The following is a 10817-nucleotide window of genomic DNA, read 5'->3' as shown; positions in this document are numbered from 1 at the left end:
TGCCATGTACAATGTTTTATATACCACAATAAATAAATGTGATATGACGTTTGTTTACAGCTTGTAAATATTGATAAAGCATAATATAGTTTGGAGCTTGACCATTCACATCATTGTAATTTTCAAGAATATATGTTTGATTCTATGTTGATTTAGAATTAATAACTTTTTTGTAAGATATGTTTTCACCCATGTAAATGTATGTAGTACCAGGAGATTGACAGTTCATGTGTCTAAAATATGAATAGAATATCTCCAAAATCAATCTATTTTCACATTATACGATTTCAATGGTACGCATATGATATGAGTATTTCCTAGGCAATTGCAAACCCTGATATATATACAAATTTCACTCGCTACCCCCCCCCCCCCCTCACTCTCTCCCTTTCTCCCCTTACATTTTATTATACACTCGTCAAAAAAAAGAATAAGAAAGAAAGTGGACACTTGTTAGAGTTAAAATTTCAAATAAATAAATGACAATAAATTTACCTTTCATATATATATATACAAATAAATATGAACTAATTCTCTTTAAGATGATATGTATTTGGAATCGTACCACACATACATTTGGATGAGCGAAGCCATTTACCAATAAAAGAGTCTGAAACATAATTGCAAAAATAGGGGAATGTTGTCATGCAATTGGTAGGAACGGGAGTGATCTTGAACGAGCTTGTCAAAATCATGGAATCCTGACTCCTGAAACTACAGTTGACATCCAAAGCTGATTCTGTGTGGGTTGTTCAAAAAAATAATCAACCACGTATGATAACTGTATTCGAATTTCATTTATTTTCTCTTTTTTTTCAAAAACATCATCTTTGTGACACAACAACGTAATGGCTGGCCCACATAATAGCGGCAAAGACCTCGCGAAAGGCGACGGACGTGAAAATCACAGAGTTTTGGCGGCAAAGCGCAGGGTCGTAGCCAGAGTTTGATGTTGGGGGGGGGGGGGGGGGGGGGGGGGGGGGGGGGGGGAGGGGTCTAAACAATTTCAACCGACGCTGCTACGGGCCTGGAAAAGCAACGGCAAAAGTTGAAAACCAAGATTCGCTGACGGGTGGGAACGATTTTCAGCGACAACACGACGGCAAGGGACGAATGGCCGCGGCAGGGAATGGAATCTAGCAACCAAAATCGGACATTGTCTGGGCGGCGAGTGACGATGTCTCGACGGAGCCCGGCAACAAGGAGCGAGGTCAGACGGCTGGCAGCGGATTGGCTGGCGGCAAGGAACGGCGGCTGACGTTGAGTTGCAGCGAGACATATTTCAGCCTGACCCTAGCTTCGTCCACCATGATGATGAAACAGCATCGACAAAGAACAAGGGGACATATATACAAATTCAAATAACACCACCTCCATAGCATCCAGGATTTACGCGAGATTCGCCAGAAAAATAACGTTGTTTTAATGACGTCACACTATGAACCAATCCTGCCAAAGCAGACGACATTCCATAAAGAATGAACATAATTACAACACTATTATTTTTTAAATTATAATGAGTTTAGTGTATATAAATGTGATGGCATTTTTACACCATTGAAAAAGGGATATGAAATCGATTTTGATAACTAACTTCTTGTGTTTGTAATTACACAGGATAGGGTTTCACATTGAACTCCCCCCTCCCCCCCCCCCCCCCCCCCGGAATGCTAGCATGGACTGCATTTGATCCCATTTGAGATGTCAAACGTACCGCGGTGTATGTAGCTGTAAATGTAATGGCGTTTAATTTTATTTTTACAAGCGACAGATTCCTTTCTTTTTCTATCGCTTCAATTTTATCAAAACAATACTATGCGCGGGTTTAGAGTGAGTGAAGTATAATAAATGACCGTAAAAAAGATGACAAAACAGGCACTGAACATGTGTGAGATGCCATTGGACATCGTCCGCTTTTGAAAATCATGTTTAAAATGTGACGTCACACATCTCAGCAGCGATCGGAGAGCTCTTCAAGTGCTATGCAGGGGCTGTATTTATGTATTTAAGCATTTTGTAATAGATAATAACTATTTCCAAGCATTGAATTTTGTTAACCTTGTCCAATCAAAGTTTCATCTTTGCAAAAATTACAACAAAGTTATATTTTAAAATCAATTAACCTTCTCTTTAAACAAGTGAGCTCATTCGATAATTTTCCTCTGTTTGAACGCCATAGTACATGTGCTAAGATTTTTTTGGTCTTGTGCATTACGCGTGCAAATCATATATTTATGCACATCATTGCCAGCTAGACATCATTCTCCTTGCAGCTTGCTTCGAGAACAGTTCGGTCGTGTTTGCAGAACTGTGCTTTCGGTTTAGGTTACTATCTGCCTTATAAAGTCACGATGGATAGCTGTGTGGAAGCTTAGTTTCCATCATTTAAACGCTGCAATTTCTTCATAGAGTAAAGGTAAGATATATCACAACATAGAAGGGATTTTGGGAACTTTTCAGCCACCTTCTAACTCGCCACCATGCTAATCTCATGCATATGCAAACTTTAGGTTCATCCCATAGGAATACGTGCGCATTTTTTTCCGCAAGGGGACTGAGGCATCTTGCTAAAACATCAACCATCCTGTTTCTATTATTTTTTCGCAAAGGGAGCGAGTAACTGAAAAATGTAAGACGTTTTACCTTTAGTAATGGTAAAATGCTATTTCATCATCCAGATAAATTAGACAGGATACATGAATCATACACTTGGGCATTTTGCTACCAGAATATTACGATATTTAGGCAGTTAACCCATTTCAAAATATGAAGATACTTCAGATTGTATGTCACTGAGCGGCGAAAAATTGGCGATAGCGGGATTAGCGGCAAACCGCGATTCGTCACAAAATCTGAAGAATTTTGGGCGACCTTATACTAAGTCAGAGTCCAAATCTTAATAATTGATAAATACTTAGCGGCATGTTTAGTAGATATATTTTGAAGAACATCAGGCGAAAAACTGAAGCAAAGTTATAAAAGAAAAACTCAATTTGACGAATAGCGCACGAATTGAAAGAACATTCAGCGGCATTTTGGAATAATCTCCTCATCGATCTCTGTCCGTAATTCCCCAACTCTTGACACTTTTAAACGCAGACATAAGACCTAAATGTTTAACAAAAAGTAATTGCCCATCTTCGTATCAAATTTATAACCGCATGTCTTAACTTCTTGTAATTTTTTATTATCCAAAGTACATAATTCTTACAGTTTCATTTATGTTACTGTTTGTATTTTTATTTTCATTATCATGTTCCTGCTAATAAACTGTTAGTTAGGTAAGGGCGTTGGCTTCGTCTAAATTAAGCACACTGTCAATTTCACGTTTCTTGTTGATGTTTACTACATATTTAGATGAAACGTAATTTTCATTTGTTTTGTAACGAGCTTAGAAACTGTATGTGTATACCAGCGCTATATACATTTTTGATATTATTATTATAATTATTATTTTGCCGATTGTGGGAAATGTTATGATTCTCAATTATATGTTGTTATTGTGAAATGACTTTGACGCAAGATTGGTAATGTAAATATGAACAATTATCCTCTATGGACATGATAAATATATGAAATAAATAGAATAATTACACTGTTTGTAGAAAAAAAAAGAAAACAAGTGAAGAATTGATTTTAAAAAGTCTGTGAATATTCCGAGTTCACATCCCTTCATTGGAGCCTACACTATTGGGTCATAATTCTTGGCAAGCAGTTCTATCAAGCCTGCAGAGGCTACTCTCTTTGCACAATTTTTCTCGAAGGATAAAAATGTGTTTAACTACCTGCTAAATCCCTTTCTTGTATTGACCTATTCACCGCTTTTGCCAACATTCGAGACCCAGGCGAAGATCCCACTTTACACATCTCACTGCCCCCCCCCATACAAGCTTTGAACTCACTTCCTATTGCTTCACATCATTATATTATCATATTAAATAATCTTTGTGACTATTAACTTTGCTATTATCTACTAGCTTAAATTACTAGTGCTAAGTAATTGAAAAGCTGATAAAGCATATTTGGTCATCAATGCGCGACATCACACATTTTTCAAAAATAAAAACAAAAGGTAATCAAAATTGAGTTTCTGAATTTTCATCTAACCCGGAAACATCCAGGACCGAAACGTAATTTAGTATTCTGATTAAAATGACTAGGTAATATTGTTGAAGGTTAATGAAAAAATGCATAATTTTTGTATGAAATGTTACTTAATATATTCCTTGTACTGTACTAACCCTCTAACATGCAAAAAATCCCGAAAAAAAATGTCAAACCACAAAGATATTTACAGTTTTTTTAATGTGTCACTGTACGACACCATGTAACAGTGATTAATAGTAAATCTCCCAACCATTTATGAATTTTCCCAACCGTTTTCCCGTGAAAAAAGACATCAGAGAGGCTTTTGAAGAATCTGTCAACACTTAAGTATCTGGAATGGTATTTAAAGCCAATTCAATGCTTAGAGATTTAAATTCACTTAAAATGTAATTAAATTGTAATAATCAGTTGAGAGAATTAAGGAAGCGAACAGATCAGTTTTTTCCAATTTTGTTCGTAAACAATGGTCCGTTTTCACTCAAACTGTCAGATTATCTTTATTTGTACATCTAGCATTGGATTCACTACCTTAGCACCATTTCCTCTCATCTGAACAATGTTACAAAGTCCCTTTAAGTCACCTTTTTATATCTGGAAAACAGTTTCCTATCCTTAAAGGAATAGACCAGTTCTGGCCATGCGATTGATTGCATTGTGAAAGAAACGTTGTGGAATTGATCAGAAAAGGTTGATCATCTAGCATTTAGAGTATTGGTATGTACTGCAAGGTTCTGGAATCATCAAAATGATAAGTAATTTGGCCCAGTCTTGGTAAAGTTACAAGCACTGTACACATGAATATGGGACTACAGGATATCTATCCAGTTCAGATAGATATCATAATTTACCAAATATATCAATTAGTAGGCGATTTCCCAGCAAAATTTGTATCATCACGTATTTGTAAAAACATATTCTTTCACGTGATTGGTAATAAGAGCTTCCAATTCATTTTTTGAGAGGGGGGCGTTTCCAAAACTGGTATATACCTTCAAAAGGAACTAGAGGTGAAAATGAGCTCTGTTTTAAGTTGCTCGCTTCCTCTTCTACAAATATGCTTGAATAGCAATAGACGTTTGCATGTTTTTCACAGTTCATTCTCACGAACGAGGTCAAAAGCAGTGAATACAAGATTGATCTTGATACATATCGAATAGAGGAAACGAATTCCAAATGCCATGTTCACAAAGGTGTTTTTGCACGAGCATCTGTATTGACATCTAGACTGTGATTGTCTCTATGAGCGTCATAAACACGAGTGAGCTGTGCATTTGTGGGTTGGCCCCGTTTCATATAAGGAAAGGATTACAAAAGCTAAGAGGGTGAAATCTTGAAGTGTATGATGGCGAAAGGGTGCGCAGGCGCGTGCGTTTGCGTGAGTGCGTGTTTTTGTATGTGTTTGCTGCATAGATAACATTGTTATTCCAATGAAATGTAAAAGCCTAGGTGTAGGAAAATAGACATATGAGGAAATACATGCTTAGAAATGCAGGGTAAAATAGAATTTGATCAAACGGAGCACAATCCAAATTTATCATCAGAGTAACTCATTAAGTAAGAAGATGACCACTAGATAAAAATATACAAAAATATTCAATGAAATGAATCAACTCTTAAAGTCAAAGTAAGAAACCACTTTTAAAATTCAAAGATTAAGGTAAATACCTATTGATCTACAAATTATTTGTAAGGGAGATATGACGGAATTTTTCAATGTTTAGTTTCTTTAATATCCAATGATTCGATTTTTGATATGTTTCAGATAATAAATTCGCAAGATATTGAGAAATATGAAAATATTGAGCAAGGTTAGATGATGGTGACCGTGCTCATATTGATTCAGTGTAATATATATGGCAACGAGGGAATTAATGTTGCTTTTATTAGAAGTTGCTCTAATTGTTCATATTTCTTAAAATCCTACAAAGAAATACCTAAAACATATCAAAAATCGTACCATTTGATTTTTAAAGAAACTATACGTGAACGAATTCACACAAAAAAGGTAACACGGCGCGTCCAACGGGATGGGGTGAAGTTGCTGATGATGTTATTTCAAACTGGACAAAATCACTGTAGAAACGGTCAAATCGGCAGCGTAATAAAATCAAATGTACAAAAATGTCCAACATTTTAAAAAACATCATACGTACGGTAGCTGTGCTCCCTATTTCATAATTATCTACGAACTACAGATAAATTTGTTTCAACGGGAAGTTTTGGTGAAAGTGTATACCCACATTTGAGAGGATATAGTTTAAAATTTAGCCCATTAGACTTTTAAACACAAATGAACAGTTTGAAGAGTGAATGATAGAAAATAAAAATAAGTTCTTGAGAGTACTAACTTAATAGGATACAAAATTAACATGGCATCCAAAATGAAACCATAATGAATCAATTATGTGGCAAACAAAGTCATTTTGAATCCACTGTTTAAAGAAATATGATGACTACTGACGACTCTGAACCTTTTGAAAAACTGTCCAAAAATATAGTTAGATTATATTAAAGGGCTGTATTCTACTAAGCAACGGTAACATATAGTTATTGAAATGAAAAATAGAATATAGCATGAGTAGATGCTATATTGAAGCATAGTATTATTTTTATAGGAAGTATGCTGTCAAATGATGCAGTTCATCATATGTTTCTTCACGAATTGTTTTCGTAATTCCTGTTGCTATGGTAATACCATCCAATGTGCTCTCAGAAACCAAATTTAGCTTTCGTTAAAATATTACATAAACAAAGACCTGCTTTCAGGTGACATATATGATTTGAATACTGAAACATGTACATAGTGCATGGTGTGGTTCAGTACTGTCACCCTACCCCTCCCTCTTTTGATATGCTCCCCTATTGAAATAAAGGCAAATTTCGGGATGGGGGGGGGGGTATGTGGTGTAGGGATTTACAACTCTTGGAATAGGGGGTGCAATATGCTGTGTAGGGTATGGTTAGTTAAAACAAAGATGTAGACTATCGGTGGAGTGATACCTAAATTAATATCTGGATCCAGGTGATAGTCATGGTTTACTGTTTGAATCATGAAGATGATGGGTGTTGGAGTTAATAATTCGCACCCTTTCCCCTTATATATATTCTAGAACAAAATGTGTTTAAAGTAATATTCATGAAGTACATTGCAATCGATTTTTTTTTCTTTCAAGAAAAACTGTCATATTGGCAGTGTAATGAAATTAAATGTACAAAAATGTCCAACATTTTAAAAAACATCATACGTACGGTAGCTGTGCTCCCTATTTCATAATTATCTACGAACTACAGATAAAATTTGTTTTAACGAAAAGTTTTGGTGAAAGTGTATACCCACATTTGAGGGGATATAGTTTGAAATTTAGCCCATAAGACTTTCCAACACAAATGAACAGTTTGAAGAGTGAATGATAGACAATAAAAATAAGTTCTTGAGAGTACTAACTAATTAGGATACAAAAATAACATGGCATCCAAAATGAAACCATAATGAATCAATTATGTGGCAAACACAGTTATTTTGAATCCACTGTTTAAAGAAATATGATAACTACTGCAGACTCTGAACCTTTTGAAAAACTGTCCAAAAATATGATTTAGATTATATTCAAATTCCTTCAAAGGTCATTGCTTTTCTAATAAAAAAAAGGTAAAAGCGCTCTAAAATTGATACTTTGATCTTGAGCTTTATGGAAATTTGTTTCCTTTTAAAGGGCTGTATTCTACTAAGCAACGGTAACATATAGTTATTGAAATGAAAAATAGAATATAGCATGAGTAGATGCTATCTTGAAGCATAGTATTATTTTTATAGGAAATATGCTGTCAAATGATGCAGTTCATCATATGTTTTTTCACGAATTGTTTTCGTAATTCCCGTTGCTATGGTAATACCATCCCTTGCAACCGATAAATAATGTGCTCTCAGAAACCAAATTTAGCTTTCGTTCAAATATTACATAAACAAAGACCTGCTTTCAGGTGACATATATGATTTGAATACTGAAACATGTACATAGTGCATGGTGTGGTTCAGTACTGTCACCCTACCCCTCCCTCTTTTGATATGCTCCCCTACTAAAATAAAGGCAAATTTCGGGATAGGGGGGGGGGGGATATGTGATGTAGGGATTTACAACTCTTGGAATAGGGGGTGCAATATGCTGTGTAGGGTATGGTTAGTTAAAACAAAGATGTAGACTATCGGTGGAGTGATACCTAAATTAATATCTAGATCCAGGTGATAGTCATGGTTTACTGTTTGAATCATGAAGATGATAGGTGTTGGAGTTAATAATTCGCACCCTTTCCCCTTATATATATTCTAGAACAAAATGTGTTTAAAGCAATATTCATAAAGTACATAGCAATCGATTTTTTTTTCTTCCAAGAAAGATTGTCAAACATTTAAAATGTAATGGTCAAAATTGCATGGAAATTTGTTTGCCAATGCTTTTCTTTATTCTTCCCTGTGCCTCAAAAATTAATAAAAATATTAGTTTCGCATACAAAATAATTAACCAGCCATGCGTAAGGTATTAAAAGATCTGAATTCGAACGGTAGACCGGTTAGTTTCGATTTTTGGGCAAGATGAAATAAAACAATTACAACAACGAGGCGTACTGTCTTAACGTTTAAAACTTGGAATCACGTCATAATAATAATAATAATAACTTTTACTTATATAGCGCTTTTCATAAAACATTTATATCAAAGCGCTTTACAATATTGATACAATTAAAACTAAACAGAGTAATGACAAGAGAACAAATTTAAAGTGAAATTATGAAACATAAGATAACAAGGTAAGCTAACAATTTAAGAACTAAGTTGAATATGCATTTTCCATTAGGTAGGTTTTAAATTTTGATCTAAACAAAGTAATATTAGAGATGCAACGAATGGAGGCTGGAAGAGAATTCCACAAACGTGGAGCAGAGCATGAAAAGGACCTATCACCAAAGTATTTTGTTTTTGCTTTTTTAACGGTCAACAGAGTTTGATTTGCAGAACAAAGGGGCCTTATGAAAGAAACGTTTTGGAATTGATCAGAAAGGTTGATCATCTAGCATATAGAGTATTGGTATGTACTGCAAGGTTCTGAAATCATCAAAATGATATGAAATTTGGCCCAGTCTTGGTAAATTTACAAGCACTGTACACAGAAAGATGTATATGGGACTACAGGATATCGTTCCAGTCTGGATATATATAATAATTTACTAAATATATCAATTAGTAGGCGGTTTACCGGCCAAATATGTATCATTACGTATTAGTAAAAACATATTCTATCCCATGATTGGTAATAAGAGTTTCCATTTCATTTTTTTTGGAGAGGGGGGCGTTTCCAAAACTGGTCTATACTTTCAAAAGGAACTAGAGGTGAAAATGAGCCATGTTATAAGTTGCTCGCTTCCTCTTATACAAATGTGCTTGAATAGTAATAGATGTTTGCATGTTTTTCCACAGTTCATTCTCACGAACGAGGTCAAAAGCAGTGAATACAAGATTGATCTTGATACATATCGAATAGAGGAAACGAATTCCAAATGCCATGTTCACAAAGGTGTTTTTGCACGAGCATCTGTATTGATGTCTAGACTGTGATTGTCTCTATGTGCGTCATAAACACGAGTGAGCTGTGCATTTGTGTGTTGGCCAGTTTAATATAAGGAAAGGATTACAAAAGCTAAGAGGGTGAAATCTTCAAGTGTGTGACGGCAAAAGGGTGCGCGTGCGCGTGCGTTTTCGTGAGTGCGTGTATTTGTATGTGTTGGCTGCATTGATAACATTGTTAGTCAAACGAAACGTATAAAGCCTAGGTGTAGGAAAATAGACATATGAGGAAATACATGCTTAGAAATGCAGGGTAAAATAGAATTTGATCAAACGGAGCACGATCCAAATTTATCATTAGAGTAACTCATTAAGTAAGAAGATGACCACTAGATAAAAATATACACAAATATTCAATGAAATGAATCAACTCTTAAAGTCAAAGTAAGAAACCACTTTTAAAATTTAAAGATTAAGGTAAAGACATATTGATCTACAAATTATTTGTAAGAGAGATATGACGGAATTTTTTAATGTTTAGTTTCTTTAATATCCAATGATTCGATTTTTGATATGTTTCAGATAATTAATTCGCAAGATATTGAGAAATATGAAAATATTGAGCAAGGTTAGATGATGGTGACCGTGCTCATATTGAGTCAGTGTAATATATATGGCAAGGAGGGAATTAATGTTGCTTTTAATAGAAGTTGCTGTAATTGTTCATATTTCTCAAAATCCTACAAAGAAATACCTAAAACATATCAAAAATCGAACCATTTGATTTTTAAAGAAACTATACGTGAACGAATTCACACAAAAAAGGTAACACGGTGCGTCGAACGGGATGGGGCGAAGTTGCTGATGATGTTATTTCAAACTGGACAAAATCACTGTAGAAACGGTCAAATCGGCAGCGTAATGAAATTAAATGTACAAAAATGTCCAACATTTTAAAAAACATCATACGTACGGTAGCTGTGCTCCCTATTTCATAATTATCTACGAACTACAGATAAATTTGTTTTAACGAAAAGTTTTGGTGAAAGTGTATACCCACATTTGAGGGGATATAGTTTGAAATTTAGCCCATTAGACTTTCAAACACAAATGAACAGTTTGAAGAGTGAATGATAGACAATAAAAATAA

Source organism: Strongylocentrotus purpuratus, unplaced genomic scaffold, assembly GCF_000002235.5.
Source record: "Strongylocentrotus purpuratus isolate Spur 01 unplaced genomic scaffold, Spur_5.0 spur5_scaffold_18, whole genome shotgun sequence".
In the NCBI taxonomy this organism is placed as follows: Eukaryota; Metazoa; Echinodermata; class Echinoidea; order Camarodonta; family Strongylocentrotidae; genus Strongylocentrotus; species Strongylocentrotus purpuratus.
Note: the sequence above shows the minus strand (reverse complement) of the source record.